General features: G+C 57.1%; 1 protein-coding gene across 1 annotated transcript in view; it reads right to left on the bottom strand.

Annotated features, from left to right (window-relative positions):
* LOC102525084 (arylamine N-acetyltransferase 1) overlaps positions 1-20,909 on the bottom strand; it is a 133,024-nt gene that overhangs the window by 99,936 nt on the left and 12,179 nt on the right. The window contains exons 5-6 of the transcript XR_012064344.1: positions 16,074-16,893; positions 56-184 (exon numbers count right to left, since the gene is read on the bottom strand). The gene's annotated coding sequence lies outside the window, so the exon portion shown is untranslated. The remainder of the gene's footprint in view (positions 1-55; positions 185-16,073; positions 16,894-20,909) is intronic.

The raw sequence follows: 20,909 nt of genomic DNA, 5'->3' as shown, positions 1-20,909 counted from the left end.
CTAAGGTCACTTCTGCACTGGCAGTCAACGGGCAGCTCAGCTGGGGCTGACTCACGTGTCTGTTGCTTGGTGCTGGCTCGAGGTGGATCCCCATCTCTTCAGCAAGCTAGCCCGGCCTTCTTCATACGGTGGAGGAAGAGTTCCCAACAGCAAGATGCTTTCCAAGAGTCCATGTAGGGCAGGACTGCATGAAGGACCACAAAGACAATGAGTTACTCATCACTTACTGAGGGCTGTGACTCATCGACCACACACGATACTTAAAACCTGAGACAGCATTCCTACCACACACCTACTCTTCTTCATGAGTTGTTAACCCTCCGTTCTTTAGACCAGCATTTTCCATAGGGTATTAAGAAGTTTGGTAGGGAGTATCTTTGAAATAATCATGTATTTCCCCCCCCATTATTTCTTGCCTCTATCTTACCCCATCTTAAGCTGTCTTAAGAGACACATCATTTCCTCAGAGAACAGAAGTTACACAAGAATATGAGGAATAACAGAGCTGTTTGTTGCCTGTGAGTTTTAAACATTCAGTTTTGTAGGAAACAAAAACACTTCATGGCATTAAGATTCAGGTGGGAATCTCATGGGGAAAGCCCCCAACAATGAGGCGTATAGGACATTTGCACCATTTCCCGAATAGAAACCAAGAGAAATCAGGAAGCCCTCACAGAACAGCTAAATCGCATCTCTAGGACAGAGCCTGGTAGAGGCACACAGAACTTCTTGCACCTCAACATGGAACAGATCAGTGAAATGATTCCATCAATTTGAGAACAGTAGGGAAGGAATAAAGTCACTGGACGTGATGACACATGTCCCAGCAACAGTTGTGCAGGCCAGCTCCCCAGGTCCAGACAGCAACTAGAAAAGCTCAGCAGGTGCCCAGTGTACACAGATGACACAGAGGGCCAGGTAAGCATCATTCCACATCCCACCACCTCCTAACTCCTTGGCAGTAGAAGACTCGAAACAACAGACACACTCATGGAGAAAACGGAGAGACCTTGCATGGCTACCAATTTGGGAACAAAGTATTAAGCTGTAAATCAAGTGAGTTATTTAAAATTGTAGACCAGTCCCCATCTTACATAAATCAGTTCATAGACAGACTGGCACAAGTATATGGGATATGTGGTCCCCGCATTATTTTCCTAGACAGTGTTCTGTGGTCAAATAGGTTTGGGAAATGCTGTCTTTTCCTTCAGAACATCAAAATGCCCATTAAAATATTAATGTTTCAGAGAAGACCCACAGTAAAGAAACCCAGTATTTTCCCCATTGATTTGACCTGGGAGAGCCTTTTGGAGAAACTCTGTTCATGAATGATCCTGGAAAGACCTATCAGTAAGCACTGCTCTCAATTTAACTTAAGTCATAATTTAACTCACTCACCTACTCAAAAACCTTCAATGAGTTTCAATGGAATTTTAGACTCGGTTTTCAGAAAAATTACTATTTTAAGAGCCTCCACAATGCAACCTGCCCTAGTCATCAGTTGTCAGTGTTTTCCTGTGTAGCTTCCTTTCCTTTAGTTCATCAAACTCTTCACTCTCCTGAACAAGATACATTCTTGTTACCAAGTATAATTCTCAACTCCCCGGGGTCTCTACGTGCCCACAAACTAGATGGCCATGTGGGTTCTACTCTCCCAGAAATGTCCCAAAGCTGCCCCTGACCATTCCAGCTCAAAGTAGCTGTTCTTTGATAATGCAGGAGCATGTCACCCTGTTACAAGTCAGCTTCTATGGTGCTTTGCCCCAGCAGGAATTATGTCAGTATGTTTACACATCATTTAACAAATCTAAATTCCTGTGGTGAATGATAGTATTTTGCATTAGTTTTATATTACTTCCAGTGGCTGGCTAAATGTCTACCTCTAAAAATGAATGAACATGCGCACTTTTCTGAGTGTAGAAACTTCACATACGTTGTGAATGACTTTGGGAATGACTGCAAATTTTAAACTAAAGAGGTAGAACCCAGCCCACACGGAATTTCAGTGCGCAGCAGTAAGACATCAGTTTGACTAAGTTAGTTTGGTAGAGAGCACCTCACAATGTTCACTATTCACAAGTCCTGGGACGTAGTATTCCTATTCATCATGTAAAAAATGTGGTATTGGTGTGATGTATTTGGGAAGAACTGCATGTGTGTGTGAAATTTCTTTAAAACAGCAACAATTCCATAATCAAAGGGACAAAAACCGTAGCTGGACAATGCACCCGTCAATTGTTGGGCCAAGAAAGACATGCAAAAGTCCCTCAAATCTGAAAAGGAGAAAGAAATCACAGTACATAAAGAAAAGCTGAAATTCAACTAATTTGTCCAATGCAAGTCCTACAGGATATTCTTGCCATGGGAACATAGTTAATAAATGTTCCTTTCACCCTCAGGATACTCAAGCACAATACATCCTGGAAAAGTCAATTTACTAATTTTATGAAAGGTGCTACAGACTGATAAACTGTAAAAGGACCAAACTGTCTAATCTAGAATGAATGTAATGCAATTAGACTTTCTGATATTGGACTTTATCACTGCTCCTAAGATCTTGTAATCATCCCTCAACCTGCACTTAGTGGTGTAATTAAGGTTAAAAATTCTGAAAATTGTATTCCAGAAAGAAAGCTATTCATTGCCTACCTTTATTTGAGAAAACTACTTTTCTCCATGGTCATTAATTACTGTGATATACTGAATGGTATATATGCACATATATATATGTATGTGTGTGTATATATATGTTCCATTCAATATATACATTTACATGTTATAAAATATGTATTACACATAAATATATTTATATTTATTTACACACTCAACTTTTTATTCCATAAAAGCAACATTTAAGAATTTGGGGTATAGAGTATGTAGTTGTACAAAAAGCCGCCTTTTTCCAGAAAACATTAGGCGATGTCTTTCCTATTTTTCTGTAACTCCTTCTATTCTGGCCAAATAAGCCACTAAGTATTCTAAACATCTGTAATGAAATGTGACTGTTTTCCCCTTTTACGCTTTTCATGCTCACAACATACCTGGCACTAGGAAGAAAGTGATTTCTTTTCGGCCTTGGACCTAAATGGCAGTATTCATTCGCTTGCCTTAGCCTTCCCAGAGAACAAAACCATTCTTTTGTCATGTGAAAGAAACATTAGCAAACAAAATTCTGAAGAGAGATACAATTCCAGAAAATGGAAAAAGAAACTACTTTGTAACAGTGGGGGTTTTTCCAAAACGTAAAGGAATGAGACTAGTTGGGGGGTGGTGGGAGGTGTTGGCACCAGCCCAATCTGGCCCGGCCACAAGGTCAGCCTTCAGGGGGGATCGGCAACCAGGATCCTCACCACCCACCCGAGCCACCCCCTCCACACTTACCAATCCCTTGACTGCTCATTCCTTCAACAAAAGCGACTCAGCTCAGCTGGGAGCAGCGAAACTGCAGGTGGACCTGCCCCTGGGCAGGGGGAGGGCCTGTGGGGGGTTGGGGGCGGCTGGGGTCAGTCTGGGGAACAAAGGAGTCTAACTCGGGATTCAAGCAGGGACATGGCAAAGCCTAGGGACTTGGGGACACAGACAGACATTTGACGAGTGATGGTCCATCCTTGCACCCATCAAGACAAGGCTTGTCACTGCACTGGGGACAGGGAAGGCACGGATCCCAAGGCCAGGTCCCCCCAATGTTGGCTGTGTTGGAGGCAAAGACACTGGCAGCGGACTCTGAGGGCTTCTCAGGTTTCCTCTGCCGGAAGGGCACCTAGGAGTGCTTGAGAGGAGCTGAGGCCTCACCTGCCTGCACACCTGGCTGCCTTGGGGAGTGTGTGGAAGGGCAAGGCGGCCAGGTTCTGGGGGGATTTGGGAGGGGCAGCCCCAGGCTTGCTGATGGACAGAGTGTCCTGCTAACTAGACTGGCACTCGCCATCTGCCTCTACAAAGAATGGGTCATGCTGCCACATGCCATCTAACTCTGTTTGGATTCAACTGTGAGCCACTGCAGCCTCTGACCTCCAACATACCCTGAAAGGAGTTCAGGATGGAGGTCAGGAATGAGGGGCTCTGTGCTCTGGGAACACTGGTGGAACAGGCCTTCAGATAGTTAGATGTTTTCATGAGATTTTATGAGCCCAAATCTTTGTGTGTCCTCCAATCTAGAGAAACACTAAATTCATCAACGGTGACAACCGCACCCCCTGACGAGGAGCTAGCCTCTGCCTAGGTGTGTGCTTGACCGCACACACAACCCCCTCTTCACTGAAATCACATTGAACACTCTGCTCTCCCCTGCCTCCTCCGAACAGCTTCTCACAACTATCTGGGATGTTGTCTCCGGGGCTAAAGTCCTCACTTTGACCCCAATAAAACTTAGCGCACAATCCTCACGTTGTGTGGTTTTATTTTAGTCGACAGTCCCTAAATATACTCACCTGTGGGGCCATGGGGCTCCACAGGCTTTTGGCGCCCAGCCCAGGAGACACCAGAGGAAGGAGGGGCGGGGAACTGGGTGCCCCCCGGAAGGTGTCCCCTGATCAGGCAGGATTGGCTCCCTGGAAGTGGATGGTCAGCAATGTGGGCAGGGGGTGAGTTCGGTGGAAGCGGGAACAGAGGACGCGCAGACTCCGAGGTCTGATGCCCTCACTCTCCGAGGCCCTTCAATTCCCGCCGACCCCCTGCCCTACACCCGCCTGTTACCACAGTCCCGACTCCCAGCCCCGTTACCTCTGGCTGGGGCCTGAAGCCTGGCAGGTTTCCAGACAGCACTGGCAGGTCTACATGGCACCAGGCTGATCGCTGCCGGCCACCTCCTGGGAGGAGACCAGGCCAGGCTGCTGGGTGCCCCGCAGGGCTCCTGCTCTGGGCACTAATTAGCTTATCAGTCTCCCAGAGGAGGGGAGGGCAAGGGGTGCTGCCCCCTCTCCTGAGGGGTTCAGCCAGGATCTACCCCTACAGCCTCAAGCCACGAAGGGCACCAAGAGGCCTCTACCCCAGGTCCAGAGAACCAGCCTCTCGGGCTGGCAGCCCAGGAGGCGGGCAGCTGCTGGGCTCAATTAGAACCTGCAGTACAGCAACACAGTCCCCTGGCCTCGGCCTCTACCCCATCCAGTGTCCCCTGTCTCCCTAGGCCCTGGTGACCAGAATCAGGGGAGCACGCACGGACTCCTGACCTCCAGCACAGGGACAGGAAGCTTCTCCTTGCCCCCTCCCCCATCTCAACAATAACAGCTCCCTGTGCGTTTTATCATTTAATCTTGGAAATAATCCACACCTCAGCTGCGTAGATATAGAAACTGAGGCTCAGAGAGGTGGTAGGAGTGCCGGACACCACACAGAAAGACAGCAGGAGGGCCAGGATTCCAGTTTTTATCTCTCTGACCACCTCACATCCCCTCCACCCTGCCAAAGCCTCCAATATCTGAGCTGTGAAATCAGAACTGGGAAACAGACCTGAAAGGGACCCTCAAGCAAGGTGGAGGGGGGCCTCCCTAAGGCCCTTTCCACATCAGGACAGAGCCCCATCAACGGAGGCTTCCCAGGTCATTTGCAGAGCTTTCCAGGCTTCCCTGGGCATCAGCCAGCGACTGGCCCCAAGCAAGACATGTGGGTTGTGGTCTCTGACCGGAGGACCCTCACTTGTATCTTACACACACCCTGACCTGGCAAAGGTCAGGGGTCCCTCGGCCCTCCTTCTTTCAGTTAGATCTCTAGGACACATCCTCTTATACCCACAACATCTGGAAGTTCTTCCCCATGTCTGACCGCAATCCTCCCTGCTGCAGGGGACACCTATTACCATCTCTGCAACACAAGCAGCTCCTTCCTTCCTCGGGCACACAGGGACTGCTCCCACATGTGGGAGACCATTTGCTGCCTCTTGTTTGAACTTCAGAAACTTGGAATACCTGGGTCTCAGATCCAGGCCCCCACTCCTGGGCTCAGATCTGAGGGATCTAGGTCAGTGACATCTGCTCTTCCCTACTCCCCAGGTCCAGGGTGACAGAAGCAGCTGAGCCAAGGGCCCCTCCCAGCACCAGGAGTGGGGAGACCCTCCCTGACTGAGTTGAGGGGAGGTTGCAGGGGCCCCCGGACCCCTCAAATCAGAATTCCCAGAGAAGACGCTGTGCCTTCCCCATCAGACCAAGGTTTCCAGGAAGGCCCAGCCACTGCCCACCCGTATGCAGGCCACCAGTTCCTCACCACAGGCTCTTCACACCCCACTGTGGCCAAAGCCCCCATGTCACCAAACCCCAGGCAAAACCACCTGTCCCTTTCGCTCCACTTCTGAGCTCTTCTGCCCTCAGTCAGCACCCTAGGGCCTGACCCTGAGCTGAGACCCGAGTTTCCTCTGCCGCTCCCCATCCCTCGGATCCCTTGGTCAGACCTGAATGCATCAAGCAATCTCCTTCCACACCCACATGATCCTCGTCGACCCACCTCGCTCCCTGAACAGCCGGCCTCCCGATCCCACATCCCCCCATGCCAAGTTGTCCTTGAGAGCATGTTAGGCCTGTCACTGCCATGGTAAGCTGCCCCTCTGGTAGCTGTCTGAGGCCTGCACACCTGCCGGCTGCATACCACCCATGGGTCCTCCCACCTCTGCCCAGTTCTCCCACTACGTGATGGCCTTATGCTCCTGCTGGCGTTCTCCTCTGGGAGGCGGGGAACAGGAACCTGGTTTGCAAACCCCGCTGTCTTAACCCCAGTAGGGGCAGAGTGCCCAGCCAACATTTGCTATGGGGGGACAAGTGAGGCCCCACAGCCGGGCAGCATGGACCCCCTCTGCCCCTCCAAACTGGCCGCAACCTCCAAAAACCCGCCCTCCTCCCTCCCACTCACACCCATAGACCCATCAGCAGCCAGCCTTCCTGTCAAAATGCACCAAGACTCCCATGGCTGTTTTCCATTCCGTGGCCACCACCCTGGTGGGACCCACTGCCGGCCTCCGCCCTGCCTGCTTCTGCCTGTCCCCAGCACAGGGCCATCAGTGGAAATATGCCAGAACACATGCCCTGCTCAAAACCTTCCTGCTGCTCCCTCCTTATTCAGAAAAAAGGTCATGCTGCTCTCAGGGATCCCACAGGCCCCAGGGACTGGCCCACCTTCCCTGACCCTCCCCACTTCCCCCCTAGAGTACACCCGTCCAGCCACACTCAGACGGGGAACCCCAGCTCCCTGCAATCCCGCCCTCGGAGACCTGACTCATTCTGACTTCAGCCCCTGTGCGGGGCCACAGCCTTATCCTGGTGTTCCAGGTGAGGTCGCTTAGAGAAAGCAGCCTGGCTTCTGTCACCAGCTGCCAGAGGAGAGTAGCCTGGCCCACACCCAGCTCAGAATGCCCCCCCAGGGGACCTCCGCTGGGGCCCTGGTGTGTCAGAGCCTGGGAGGAGGCTCAGCCTGCGGCTCCCCTGCCGCTCTGCTCCCTGCATTACTCCCTGCTGGTCCAGCCCAGCCCCAGGAGGGGAAACTGGACACCCAAGGCCACTGCTGGCCACTCAGGGCCAAAGTGTCTCCCCTGTGAAGTTGGCACACATCTTGACCCCACGTGCTGCTCAGGGAGACCACAGTATACAGGACTCAGCACAGGGCCTGGCACGCTCATGGGAGATAAGGGGACAGTAACACAGACTGTGCGTGCAGAGTGCAGCCTACCTGCCTGCCCACTGAGCCTGGGCATTCAGGATGCCTCCTGCAGGACCATGAAGCAGGTCTTAGTATAGGACTGTGTGCATCAGGACCCCCTGGGGTTTTATGGGCTAACTCACACTGGAGTGGGAAGGCATCATATGTGTCCTCCCACACAGCACGAAGAAGCAAGGGTGGGTGCAGCTGTTCCCACTGAGGCAACAGGGAGTGGGCAACGTGTCTCTGTAGGCAGGGGCTTCTAGGAGAGCCTCAAAACTCCTCTGCTGGGCCTTTGGGCTCCTGGGACTGGCATCTCAAGGACAGGAGTCCCCCACGATACCCACCCCTCAGTCCTCACCTGTGGCATTGTGAGGACACCAGACTGCGGCCACCCCTCTGGCCAGGACCTCCTTCCAGAGCACAGCACCGAAGCTGTCCTCGTCACAGATCTCACAGGGCTCTGCCAGGGGGCCAGGGACATGAGTGGGGGTGGGTACAGGAAGAGCGGTGGAGAACTGGCAGCAGGGCCAGGAAGGCCAAGGCCCCTCCAGGAAATCCACCGTCTCAAGGGGGAGTCATTTCCCAGGACAGCTGAGCCCCAAGCCCACCCAGTCTCTCAGGACGCCCCTCTCCAGAGTCCAGCTATAGAGTGGGGGACCCTCACTGGGACATCGCTGGGTGCTGCATTGCTGGTGCTCATCTTGGGGACTCTGGCTGGCTGCTCCCCCAAAGAAGGGCCCCAAGCAGGCACGCACCCACTGCTGTGTGCCACTACCACATGACACTGCGTTTGCAACCCCCGACGCCCAGGCTGCCACTTCCCATCCACTGCTGATGCCACCAAGCACAAAGGACCAGCAATGGGGACAAGGAAGGTACAGGTACATGAGCCACAGGGATGCAGACACAGGGAAGAAGGGGCAGAAAGCCATGAGAAGAAACTGAGACCCCAAGAGTGGGGGCCAAGCTTACCTCGATACAGGATAAAACAAATGCCTCACACGCACTCATCCCCTCACCATCACCCCACTGCCCCCGGCATCGCCAGGGACACTGCAGTGTCCCACAATCAGGCCCCACAGGATCTAGACCCCCCCTCGTGGCTCATGTCCACCAGGTCGCCCACCCACAGGTCCCTCGACGCGGCCCTGACCTGGGCACTGCTGCAGGAAACAGTCTCCAGTTTCCATGCAGTGGCCCTGGCACTTGGTGCCCCTGTACTAAGACCCATTGCACTCTCGTGTGCCCTGCTGCCACCCAGGAAGCAACTGGCAGAGCACAGGTTCCATCTTGTCTTTCAGAGGATGATCCCTCCCAAGCAGGGATCTAGGACATAGCATCCTGGTGGTCAGAAGGCGAGTGTGGGCCTAGACTGAATTAGTAATGGGGTGTGACGCAGAGGCCGGCCGGACAGGGAAGGGCAGAGATGCCAGGGAAGTTGGGGTCCGGTCCCCACCCAATTTCCCCCTGGAGGCCTTTGGTGCCTTCCAGTTCTGTCTACAGGCAGCTGGGGCAGAGTCTGCACTGGCTTTGCATCCAGGTCCCCAGTGTAGAGACTAGAAACAGAGCTAGAGCCCCAGCTAGGTCAAAAAAGTGAATGAATGAATGAACAAAAGACACCCCCGCCCATCCCAGCACTGCCTTACAGAACAGGGGCCCCGCGATGGGGTTAAGGATGGTGCTCAGGCTCTTTCCTGGGCACAGGTCCTCACTCCCTGCTGCCCTCTCCCCGTGGTCCTTGGTCCAGATTCCTCTGAGCCTCAGTCTCCTCCTCATCCCACTCCTCCCCCAGCCATGACCCATGAGCTCTTTCTTCCACACCCCCCAGGGACAGCACGAGTGATCAAGTCTCAACAGCTGCTGGCTGAGCACCAGGCTAAGCCTCCCCCACACCCAGCAGACTGGCTGCTGAGGGCCTCCAGGCCCCTCTGGCCACCCGCCTTCAGCCCTCTCCTGGGTCTTCTCCATCCTGGCCCTGTCCCCCCAGCAGTCATGACCTCATGCCCCCAAAGACCTGAGCCCCTTAGTAGCTCCAGTGCCACAGAGGACACGATGAGGGACAGCCCCTAGACACTGGGGAGCCATTGAGGAGTGAGGAGTGGAGAGGCCTCACATCCGGGGCCAGCACTCCAGGCCATGCTGATGGGCTCGGGAGGAGGCTGCTTCACCCAGGCTTTCTGTCCAAAGGCCACACTTGAGGTTTCTAGGTCACTCCCTCTGCGAGGGACCCTGGTGCCACCATCCTATTCATATTCATTCTCAGGGTCGCCCTGGGGCCCCCACCCTCCCCGCAAAGCAGGGTCAGGGCAATCTCAACAAGGGCACGCAGCCTGACAAAGCACCAACTGTGGGCCAGGTTCAGGCCGGGCTGGGCACCCTGCATGTACTGACATGGCACCCACATACCAGGAACCAAGGAGACGGCACTACCAAAGCCCAGCTCTGGGACCCACGAGAGATCTGGGCCACTGCCCCTCACCACCTACTCCCCCGGGGCTGGAGCAGGGGAGCCGGGCTGCCTTAGGGCAGGTCACATGTAGTCCGGCAAGATGGTCCCTGATGCCGCTTGGAGCCCGGCTTCTCTGTGGCCCTGGGGAGCAGATCCAGATCCATCTCCTGGGGTGAGAATGAGGACGGCGCAGATCCCAGAGGGTGGGCTCTGGAGCCGAAGGGCCATGTTCACCGCTGTGGGCCCGTGAAGTACATCCCACCACGGCCTCAAACCCCTCATCTGAGGACGGACTGATGCCTGAAATGGTGGGAGATGACAGGTGTGGGCACGTTGCTGGGATCAGAGTTGATCCCAGGGAACCCACTTTATTGATGGGCAGCAGGCTCAGTGTCCAGGTGCTCTGTTCCGGGGAGGGCGGCTAGAGACGTGCAGAGTCCCCTCCCAGCGGTCCCCGTGCCTGTGCTGGGCACTGACCATCAAGGGGGGCCTGGTGAATGAACCGGACGCTAGAAAGGGACACCCCTAACTCCCCCAATTTGGAAGGCGGGGCTCCTTCTCCCTGCTGAGTGATGTGGCAACTGAGAATTTCACACCCCCCACGCCCTAGCAGAAACTTCTCCTCTCACAGAGCCCACCCTCCCATGGGTCCCACTTTCCCCTGAACCCAGAGGCAGAGCCCCTCTGCCAGACAAGGGATGGGTAGGAGGGGTGGCTGCAACCTTACGGGAGTGGGCGTGCACCGTGCTTGACCCCTGAGCTCCCAGCTGTGCAGCAGAGGCCCAGGGAGGACTTGCCAGGGAGGGCTGCAGGGCAGGGGCAGGGCTGAGTTCTGCATGAATCCTGACTATGCGGGGGCCGAGGGACCTGGTTTTGAGCCACGTTCTGGGTCTGGGCACAATGCCTTGTGATCCCACAAGGGAGACCTCTCTGCTCTCATTGTTCAGATGGGAAGACATGAGCCTGCCCACCTGAAGCGACGCCCTGCTTCCCCAATTGGGGAGGAGGCTGAGTTGGACTGGGCCCCACAATCTTCAAGGAAGATTGCTCCCCCCAAGGTTGGCTCTCTGGGTATAAACCTGGGCAAGGGAGTCCTGACTACCCCCTGTGCCTGCTCTGTGCTGGTAACCTCAGTACACAGAAGCCTTAAGTCTCAGTCCACCCAGGAACCAAATGTTCACCCCACCTACAGCAGAGACAACTAAGGCTCAAAGAGGAAGGTCTGCCCTGGAGATGGTGTGGAGGCCCAAGTCTCAGAAGACAGGTGAAGCCAGGGTCTCAAGGATACTGCACAAACAGGACTTCACTCTGAACTGGGAATGTTGTGGAAAGACCCTGGGGGCCAGGGTGGAGGAGATGGGAAGCAGACCAGAGCCCGGGGGAAGGCAGGGAGCCCCAGGAATGCCTCCATGCCCTCGGCACAGGGCAGGGGAGCAGCTCTGAAGATATGACAGCCAAGGCTGCCCAGGGGGCCTTCATCACTACCACTTTGCTCGGATGACCTCAACAGCCCCATGACCACGCCCATTTGGCAGATGCAGACAGAGACACCAAGTTATCCACCAGGCTGACAAGGAGAGGAGCTGGGATCAAATCCAGGATCAGATTCCAAGTGCTCCGCTCGCTGGCCCCAGACTAAGCCTGCCTGCCAAAACCGACCACAGGGGCCCCCGCCTGGCACTCTATACCTCAGTGGTCTCCCCTGCTGAGCCATCCCATCCCATCCCATCACACTGAGACAAAAGCACAGAGGCCTGGGGTCCAGGAGGCAGAACTGGTAGCAGGGCCAGGGTGGGCACGTACTGCCCATCCCCCTTTGCTGCCCCAGCCCAGGTGTCAAGTGGAAGCCTGACTCACGTGGAAACTGGCAGTGGGTGGGAGAGACAGGATGCCCCTTAGTTTCCCTGGCACCTGCTGCAGAACTGAGTCTTTCAGGATAAATTCAAGTTAGGCCTCAGCTGCTGAAACACCCATTATTTCAAGGCTGGTTACCTTGGTGACCCAGGTGGTGAGGACGTGGTGGGAGGAGGGGGTGCAGAGGAGGGGTCAGATCAGGAGAGGCCAGGCAGGGGGCCACCGGCTCAGAGGACAGACTGACCCTCAGACCTAGACATGACCCTGGTCACACACTGAGCCTTGAATTTCATCACAGACTGACCTCGGATCCTGACACAGGGTGCCTGGCCCTTATCACAGACGAGCCCTGTTCCTGGTCCCAGACCGCCACCTGAGCTTGGCCGCGCAACCACCACGGAGGGACACTCAGCAAGTGGTGACTGCTACTTCTGTTGTCATTGCTGTACCTTTAACGTGCGTCCCACTCACAGCTGACACCTAACGAATGTTATTCAGACTAATGTAACCACAATGGGGGATCGTTCGCAAGGACTCCTGGGGCCCACAGTGCTCGGCAGAGGCTCGCAGGACCCCCTTTGCTGGGTGGCCACAGGGCTCCTGGGCTGGGTGGGCTGTGAGGGGGCCCACTGAGGGGTGGGCAAGGCTGGGGGGTGGGCTGCCCCTCCAGGCCCAGAAGGAAGCAGCCATTCTCCCCCGGCTCAACGCCCCCTCTGTCTGGAAGCCTCACTTTCATCTCATTACCTGATAAATTGAGCAAATTAACGGCAGCCAGGCAGCCTTGGCCACCCAGGAGACAGGGCACATGGTCAGGGGGCTCCCAGCCTCCTTCCCACCCTGGCGCCCCAGCCTGCAGGCTATGGCCTCTCTGGCCCATGGGGCCTCAGTCGGCCGGGATGAGGGCCCTGGGAGAGGCCCGCATCCTGCTAGGCCTTCCTGCTTCCTGGGCAGAGCTCTCCCCAGCCCAGCAGGTGAGGCAGCAGAGGCAGTGGGTCAGCCCCTGTCCATTCCTGCCCTGTCCTCGCCCACCAGGCCGGTTCCCCAGGCATCCAGGCCGTGCTCCACGACCTGTGAAGTTAGGGCGTGTCCTGGGGCATGGAGTTCCTCCTCAGCCCAGTACATGGATGTGCAAATGAGGACCACAGGGGACAGGACAGCTCTCTGAATTCCCCCACCCAGTCCCCAGTCCCCTCCACCCTAGCCCCCATGGGTCCTGACTTGGGCCATCTGTCCAGAGGCAGGAAAACGCAGAGAAGACTACCATGAGAGGGAGAGGGACACAGAGCTAAGAGGCCAGGAGAGCAGGAGAGCAGCTGCAGAGGTGCAGCCAGGCAGGGACAGAGGTAGATTACAGGGGACAGTTGCTCAGGCCCAACAAACACTTCCCAGCCAGATGCGTGATGTAGCCATGTGGCATTTTGACAGGACAGAGGCACAGGGCTAAAAACGGGCTACGTGTTGGCCCGGGCCTCCTGCTCGCTCGCAGCTGCGCTGGGGATGGAGGGACACATGTGACCCAGCCTCCCCTAACCAGTGTGAGGGGTGAAGCTCCCTGGCACAGGCTCAGCCAGCAAGATTTGGGGCAAGCACCTGCCTGTCTCATCTGTGTGTCTTCTGAATGACTGCTGGACCTCTCTGGTCTGCATACCACCCCACCCTGACACACACGTGTACACACATACACCCCACTCCCAGCAGAGTGCTGAGCAGGAGACACCCCAGGCGGGACCACCAGGTGACAAGAGCTGGTTCTGCCCTTTGTCTCCCCCTTGCAAGCTGTGCAACCCTGGCTGCTGCCTTAACTTCTCTGTATCTCATTCCACTACGTAAGTATTAATCCAGGCCTCCTGTGTGCCAGGTTTCATCAGCCAGCAAGGTAAACTCCTCTGACCTATTTGGGAGGGGCATACATTGTGGCAGGACAGAGAAAAAGGACACAGGAATTATCCAGTGTTCACAGGTGATGCCATGTGGGATGGGAAAAAGACATGGGGTGCAGTGACAGTGTGGCTTGGGCTGCTGCCACTTCAAGCAGCATGGTCAGGGGGTCAGGATGGCCAGGGCACGAGCAACCTGAGGGAAGGGACCCTGTAGGTGTGTGGGTGACAGTGTTAAACCCCAGGGAACAGCCTGTGCAAAGGCCCTGTGCTGGCGGCTGCCTCTCTGAGGAGCCATCCCTGGGCTGCTGGGGGGTGTAAACTGGTTGACAGGCGGTGCTTCCTGCACAAGGAGACACTTAGACGCGGTTGTGGTCACCACCACCAAGGTGATGTTTACTCCCAAGGTCTCAGAGCATCAAGGCCTTCAGAGTCCCAGGCACGCGCATGGGGGGGTCTGAACTTCCCCTGGGCCCAGGTGACCGTGTCCTGTCCTGCAGCCAAGCTCCCCGCTTCACAACATGGCAGCCCCAGCTCATAGTCCCTGCGAGCTGTCTTCCCCCAAGGCCACCAGCCCTGCCACACAGCCTCGACACACGCTTTGTCACAAATGCTGAAATCGGCCTTCACACACACTCATGGTGAACTCGAGTACCTCCCACCCTCACACACATGCACAGAAGAATGCAGTGCACACACGCACATACTGACATGCTGGAAGGGGGCAGGTGTGACCACGTGCACACACGTGCCCCATGCACTGCACACATTTACACACACACCTCGTGTGCACACAACACCTTGGGGGAAGGAGAGGATCTGCCCCAGCCAAGGCAGCAGTGACCTCAGTCTTGCCCAGCCCGAAGATCTGCCCTCAGGCCTCCCACCCCAGCACTGGGGGCCCTGATGCACGGATGCAAGGTCGGGATTGTCTGATGTTTCCTGGATGCCTCACTGCACCCTCGTCCCAGGGCTCTGGCCACCTCTTCGCTCATCTCCTGATCCTCTCCTGATCCTCTCCAGCAACTCACTGCTTCAACACGTTTCTAATCTGGGGTCCTCAGCCTGGATGCTATCAATAGAAACAGGTCCAGGATAACAGGCTTCCTTTGTAACCCCACTTAGCTTATTTTGTGCCTCCACAGGTGCTATTCTGTGGAATCCCTCAGTGCCACTGGCTGAGGAGAGGCCAAGGGCCCTGGGCCCTGGACCATGTCACCTGGCCCCATGATGACCTGCCGGCAGGAACACCCAGCCCAGACTGGCTCCTGCTGTCCTCCCTGCCCTGGCTAAGGCCCCAGCCTCCCACAACATCCTGAGCTTCCTGCAAATGGGGGATCCCTGCCAAGTGTCTGCACGCTCCCAACCTGCCCTGCTGCCACGGAGGCCCGTCCGGGGTCCCAGTCCACTGATCATGCCCTCCTGCACAGGTTCCCCTCCCTCTCACCAATGACATCTAACTGCTAAGACGGTGGACTGTGCCCAAGCCCATACCTGCTAGGACCCACCCAGCGCATGAGTACACCCGCCTTTCCCTCTGATGGCCATAGGGCTTGCCCGCACTTCTTCCAAAATCTTAAACACAGACCCCCCCCCGACCAACTCAGGGCGACTCCAGATGACACACAGCCCCGACACCAGGGACCCCCACAACCCACACCTGACACCCGCTGCTTCTGTTTGGGTGTTAGCGCCTCCTCCCTCCCCCACCGTGGAAGGCAGCACCAGGACACAAAGGACTTCCCTTGTGCCTCTTCACTGCTCCTCTTCCCTGGCACCAGAACACCTCCCAGGAGTTGGGTAACTAGCAGTAGGATAAGGATTTGTGCAGCCACAACACATGCAACCCCCAAACTGCATCTCCTGACCACACATCCCGACCGCCGAATCGCCTCATTTTTCCCTCCCATGTCCCAAGAGGCCCCTGCAGACCCTGCCACAGGCCACAGCAGCCTGCTGGCCCATCAGAATCGTCCTACCTGCAAAACAGGAGGGACCTTCCCCCTGCCAGGAATGAAAAACTCCCTCATTCTGGGAAAAACCAGACTCATCCTTCCCTGAACACTCAGCAAGCCCCTCCCAGTGTGCTGCCACCACACCCGGCCTGGGGGCCAAAGACAAGCACCCTAGGTCCCTATTCTCACAGTGCAACTTGCTTCCCTGAGGGAGCCCTCAGGGACGGGTGGCCAGGGCAGGCCTGAAGAGGACACCCTCTCCCCCCTGCCCTCTGCCCAGAGGGCTGTCCCCTAAGTGTCTCCCCACTGGTGACTCACCTGGAGCGCATCCCCGTCCCATCCTGGGTCAGGCTGGTGAGACAGTGCACAGAGCCACCAGCCACCTCGCTGGGGTTATGGTTGCCTACGACCAGGTAGTCAACGGAGCTCTTGCTGGGGTGGGAGGGGCCCACCCTGGGACCCAGGGTCATCGTCCAGCAGCAGCTGCTGTCCCTTCATCTGCAAAAACTGCTTGCTGGCCTACAGGAAGGCCAGGGGCCCCAAGGGGTCGCAGAGCCTCAGCATCTCATCACAGCTCTCCAGGTCCAGGTAGCCGGGCGTGGACTCCAAGAAGGATTCCAACTGGTAGATGCGGATGCTGACAGGGCTGCTGCAGGTGGGCACCTTGGCCACCTTCACATACAGCCTGTAGCGGCATGGGTCCGGGTTGCACAGGGTCCAGGTGCAGTGAGAGGTGCTGGCAGGGAACTCCACGGCCGCCAAGAAGAACCTGAAGAACTTGCCCTGAACCAGCATGAGGCACGGGCCTGCCCCAGGATGTATGTCCAGCCCCGAGGCCACACATAACTGATGACCCAGCAGCAGCAGCGGATCAAAAATTCATAGGGCGCACAGGGCAGCGGCCTGGCCCCTCATCCTACCTGGAGAGGCCGCCAGGATTTTGCTGGCTGGGCAGGCAGGCGTAGGCCAGGCCTTGACATGCCTAGGTCCGGTGGCGAGTACGGCCAAGCTGGGCTAGGGACAGATAACAGGGCTCTGAGCAGAGGCAGGAAGAGGAGAGGGCTTCAGAAGACCAAGGAGGCAACAGCGGCTCCTAACATCTGGGGATGGGGCGGCAGCCTGGGGTTGCCAGCAGCGGCTGGAAGAGAAAGCAGGAGAGGACTGTCAGCCCTGTGGGGAGGCTGAGACTCGAGCATGTTGGGGGCTGTGCCCACCCTGAGCTTGGGGCCCTCATACAGGCCTCGGACCTGCTCTCAAGCACCTGCTCTATGCACCTGTCTCTCACTTCCCAGTGTGTTCACCTGTAGGGGCAGGAGGGCAGGAAGCCAGGGTCCCGGGCACATCCTCTCCCACCTAGGCCTGGGTGGGAGTAGTGGGCAGTCCCTGCCAGGGCCGCAGGTCACATGGTCCTCAGCTGTGCCCATCTGGACAGACAAACTGGCATGGGCCCTCTGCCCTGGGCCTGCCTGCAATCCCCATGGTCACCATGGGGGTCATTCCCATTCTGGGACTCTGTGGCCTCTCTGAACTTACCCCTCCCCAACCCCATCTTTCAGGGAAGGATCTGTAACCCAGCCAGAGGGGATGCAGGACAGGGGGACAGAGGAGACAAGGTCATTCCAGCCATCCCATAGCCTCCCTGTAGCCTGACTCTCTGAACCTCAGCCCATGTGGCTGCAGACTCCCCTCTCATCCTTCCTCACATAATAATTGACCTACTCATTGGGGGATGAAAGGAGGGTCAGATCCCAGGTCTCTGGCTGTGACTTTGACATCCAACTGCCTCCTCTTGGCCCCCACCCATCCTGTTGCCTGTCACAGATCCCATCAGGTGTCCCCTTCAGACTCCCACCTGTGCTACTGACAAGAAGCTCCCCTCCTCCTATACCCACCACCCAGATTCTCCTGCAGCCACTAGGTCCAGGCTTCTGCCTGGACTGACCCCTGCATCCTGCCTTGGCCAGGTCGGCAAGGTTGCCCTCCCTCCATTTCATGGTGAGGAAACCGAGGCTCAGACAAGGTCACAGTCAGGAGGCAGGAGTACCCACACCTGAAACCCCAAGACTGACCCTAATCTCATGACCCTGGGGTCACCTGCCCTACTCCAGGAGAGGGTGCTGGCTGTGTGCCACCTACTCACACCCAGTGGACGAAGTTAGCTCCTGGCCCAGGTGAGCGGGGATGCAGCAGAGCTGTCCTGGCCTCAGGAAGGCAGCACCGCCTTTCCTGGACTCGCCCCCATGTGAACCCTGGGAAGTTCCTTCTGCTTCCAAGCCTCAGTTTTCCTACCCTTCCCGAAGCCCCCAGCTGGTCACTGCCCCACACAGCAGCGAGGCCAGTGGGCAGAGGATGGAGACTGCAGTCTGTGCCCCAGAGCTGGCCCGGCCTCCTAGTGTTGGCACCTCCGCTCTGCGGACCATGCACACACTGGCCTCCTGCCCACAGGAATTTCTTCCTTCTGGTTGCCTGGGCCCAGGTGGCCAGTGACACAAGGTCGGTCCCTGCTCTGCAGTCCCCTCCTGGCGTCCATCCTGACAGGTCTATAGGCATGGCAAGAGCGGGGGCGCGGGCGGCCTCCAGCACTGAGCGAACCAGGCCAGGACGGCTGGACTCGGCTGCCCCTCTCATGGCTGTGTGGGCTCGGGCTTGTCCCTCACCTCCCAGCCTTGGTGTCCCCATCTGCAAGGTGGGAGTGAGGCTTCACGCACGCAGCACAAGGGTCAGAGCTGGACCTGCCGGTTTACCCAGAGCTAAGGCAGGAGAGGACCCCAGAGGGAGAAAGGCTCGTTGGGGATGCTGGGGCACCAGGCAGCCCTGTGGGGGCTCTTCAGTGGCAAATGTTCATTCCTCTGAGGATGCAACTTGCCATCTCCTGATGCTGCCCCTCCAAGCAGTGCTGGGCACACCTGCACTTGGCCCCTACCACTGGGAAGCCCGTTCTCTTGCCTTGCCTCTGGACCATTCCGGGGACAGTCTTGGTGGTGGGTACAGACACCTGCTCTGGTTTCCTAATCAAAGTTTGGGGACAGAGACCGGACACCAAGGTCCCACGGCCAATTGCACACCTGGGAGGGTGCCCGCTCGGCCTGACGGCAGGGTGGCAGTGGGACCTGAAATCTCACCTGAGCCTCAGCCCCAGCTGCAGCACAGGCTCCCCTGCACTCACCTTGGGACCTAATGCAGCCGCCAGCCCCCAACCCAGGGCCCCAGCCCGGGAACAGACCCTCTCTGATGTCCTGGAGAACCCCAGCAGAAAGCCTCATCACAGTCCAGTGCCGCCCCCAACACCACTCTGAGTGACAGCCGCTTCACTCTGTCCTGTCCCCACTGAGCAGGGGTCAAGACCATTTCAAACTGAGCACTTTTCCCTGAGGGGCCTGTACACTCTCAGATGACCCAGGCTGGACCCACACTCTTCCCTCCTTATCCCAGCCCCTGGCAGCCCACCCCACAGCCCACCTGTCTGGGAACCAGGTGCAACCTGGAGTAGACGCTCAGATTGTGTGCTGGGGGTGAGAAGGTGGTGGAGGCAGGTGAGGGCAGGGCTGCCTCCACCATGCTGTGCACTCGCGGGCCTGGAGAGAAGAGCAGGGCTCACGGACGGAGGGGACCACCACTGGGCTCCATCGTGTTCCAGGCGCTGGGTCCCCACAGCAGCAATCCTGGGGGCACCTGCCACAGCTCCACTTTGCAGATGGGTACATGGGGGCCATAGACGAGCCATCCTGGTGGGGACTCCCAGGATCTGAGCCCAGGTCTGTTGCACAAGTCCCTGCCCTCTGCATGGCCTGGCACTGCCCCAGGCCAGACAAACCGATCTGAATTCTGCTGCTATCCCAGGGTCTATGGGAGCCGGACCGACTCGAGGCCCTCCTGGCATCCCTGTGGGCCGGCCTCATCTGCACCAGCTCACTCCTCTCCTTCAACACGTGTCAGGGGAGCCAGGCCCACCCCGTCCTGGACAGAGGACAAGAGGTGGCAGTGAGCATTAGAAGCAGGACAGCACCCGAATCAGAACTGCCCCTTGGAAAGCCCGCCCTGGCAGCACAGGGGAGCAGGCCTTCGGGAGGAAGGAAGCAGGGGGAGGATGCTCAGGACACAGAAGACATAACCTCAGCCCCAGCTGGGCTGTTGGGCATGGCGGGGGCGTTTCTGGCCTGGACCCTGAGGACGTGGGAGGTACCAGTGCAGAGGGAGTTTAGGGGCAGGTTAGGGCAAAGCCCCATCAGGCAGCCATAGGACTGAGGCTCTGGACAGAGATTTCAACTGCTTTTGGGGACAGAGAACAGCCCAGAAGAGCCCATCCATGAAGTTCTAAAACAGGGTTCCTTGGAGCCCTGGAACTCCACAGCGGGGACCATCCTCTAGAACTTGAACCGCTCCATGCCCTGGGCATTGGGGGAGGCTCTGCTGGCCAGAAGGCAGTCCCACTATGAGGCTGAACACCAAGGAACTGGCCCGTTCTCCCTCTTCTGGCTGATCTAGGGGCAGAGCTAGGCAGGTGCCAGGGTGGTCAGCACGGACAGCTCCTGCACCCTCCCACCTGCCAAACCCGCCAATGCCCTGCATCTCTGCTCCTCAGAAGAGCCCTCCGTACTCTGCTGCATTCACCGCCTCCCCCACCTGCCGAGGACCAGTACTACCAGCATGCTGCCTAGGGAGGTGGGGGGAGCTGACCTGCACCTTGCCCAGCCCGAAGATCTGCCCTCCCGGTCTCCAGCCCCAGCACTGGAGGCCCTGAAAGATGGGTCTTTTTTGTTGTTGTTGGTTTCCTGGACACCACACCTTCCCCCTCTTCCCAGGGCTCTGGCCACCTCTTTGCTCCACTCCTGATCCTCAGCTTTGGGGCTATGAACAAAATCAGGTCAGGATAGCTGGCTTCCCCTGTAACCCCATGTAGCTTGTTTGGTGCCTCTACAGATGCTAGTTTGTGGAATCCATCAGCCCCACGAGCTCAGGAGAGACAAGAGCCCTGGACCTCATCAGCTGGCCCTGCCATGACCTGCTGGCATGAAAGCCCAGCCCAGCCTGGCCTCTGCCACCCTCCCTGCCCTGGCTGCGGCCCCAGCCTCCCGTGACTCCCTGGGCTTCCTGCAAGGAGGGCTCCCCTCCAAGTGCCTGCAAGGCCCCCTGCCTGCCCTGCTGCCATGGAGC

Source organism: Vicugna pacos, chromosome 26 (genome assembly GCF_048564905.1).
Source record: "Vicugna pacos chromosome 26, VicPac4, whole genome shotgun sequence".
Taxonomy (NCBI): Eukaryota; Metazoa; Chordata; class Mammalia; order Artiodactyla; family Camelidae; genus Vicugna; species Vicugna pacos.
The sequence above is the reverse complement of the archived record's forward strand: the minus strand, read 5'-3'. Positions and strand labels throughout refer to the sequence as shown.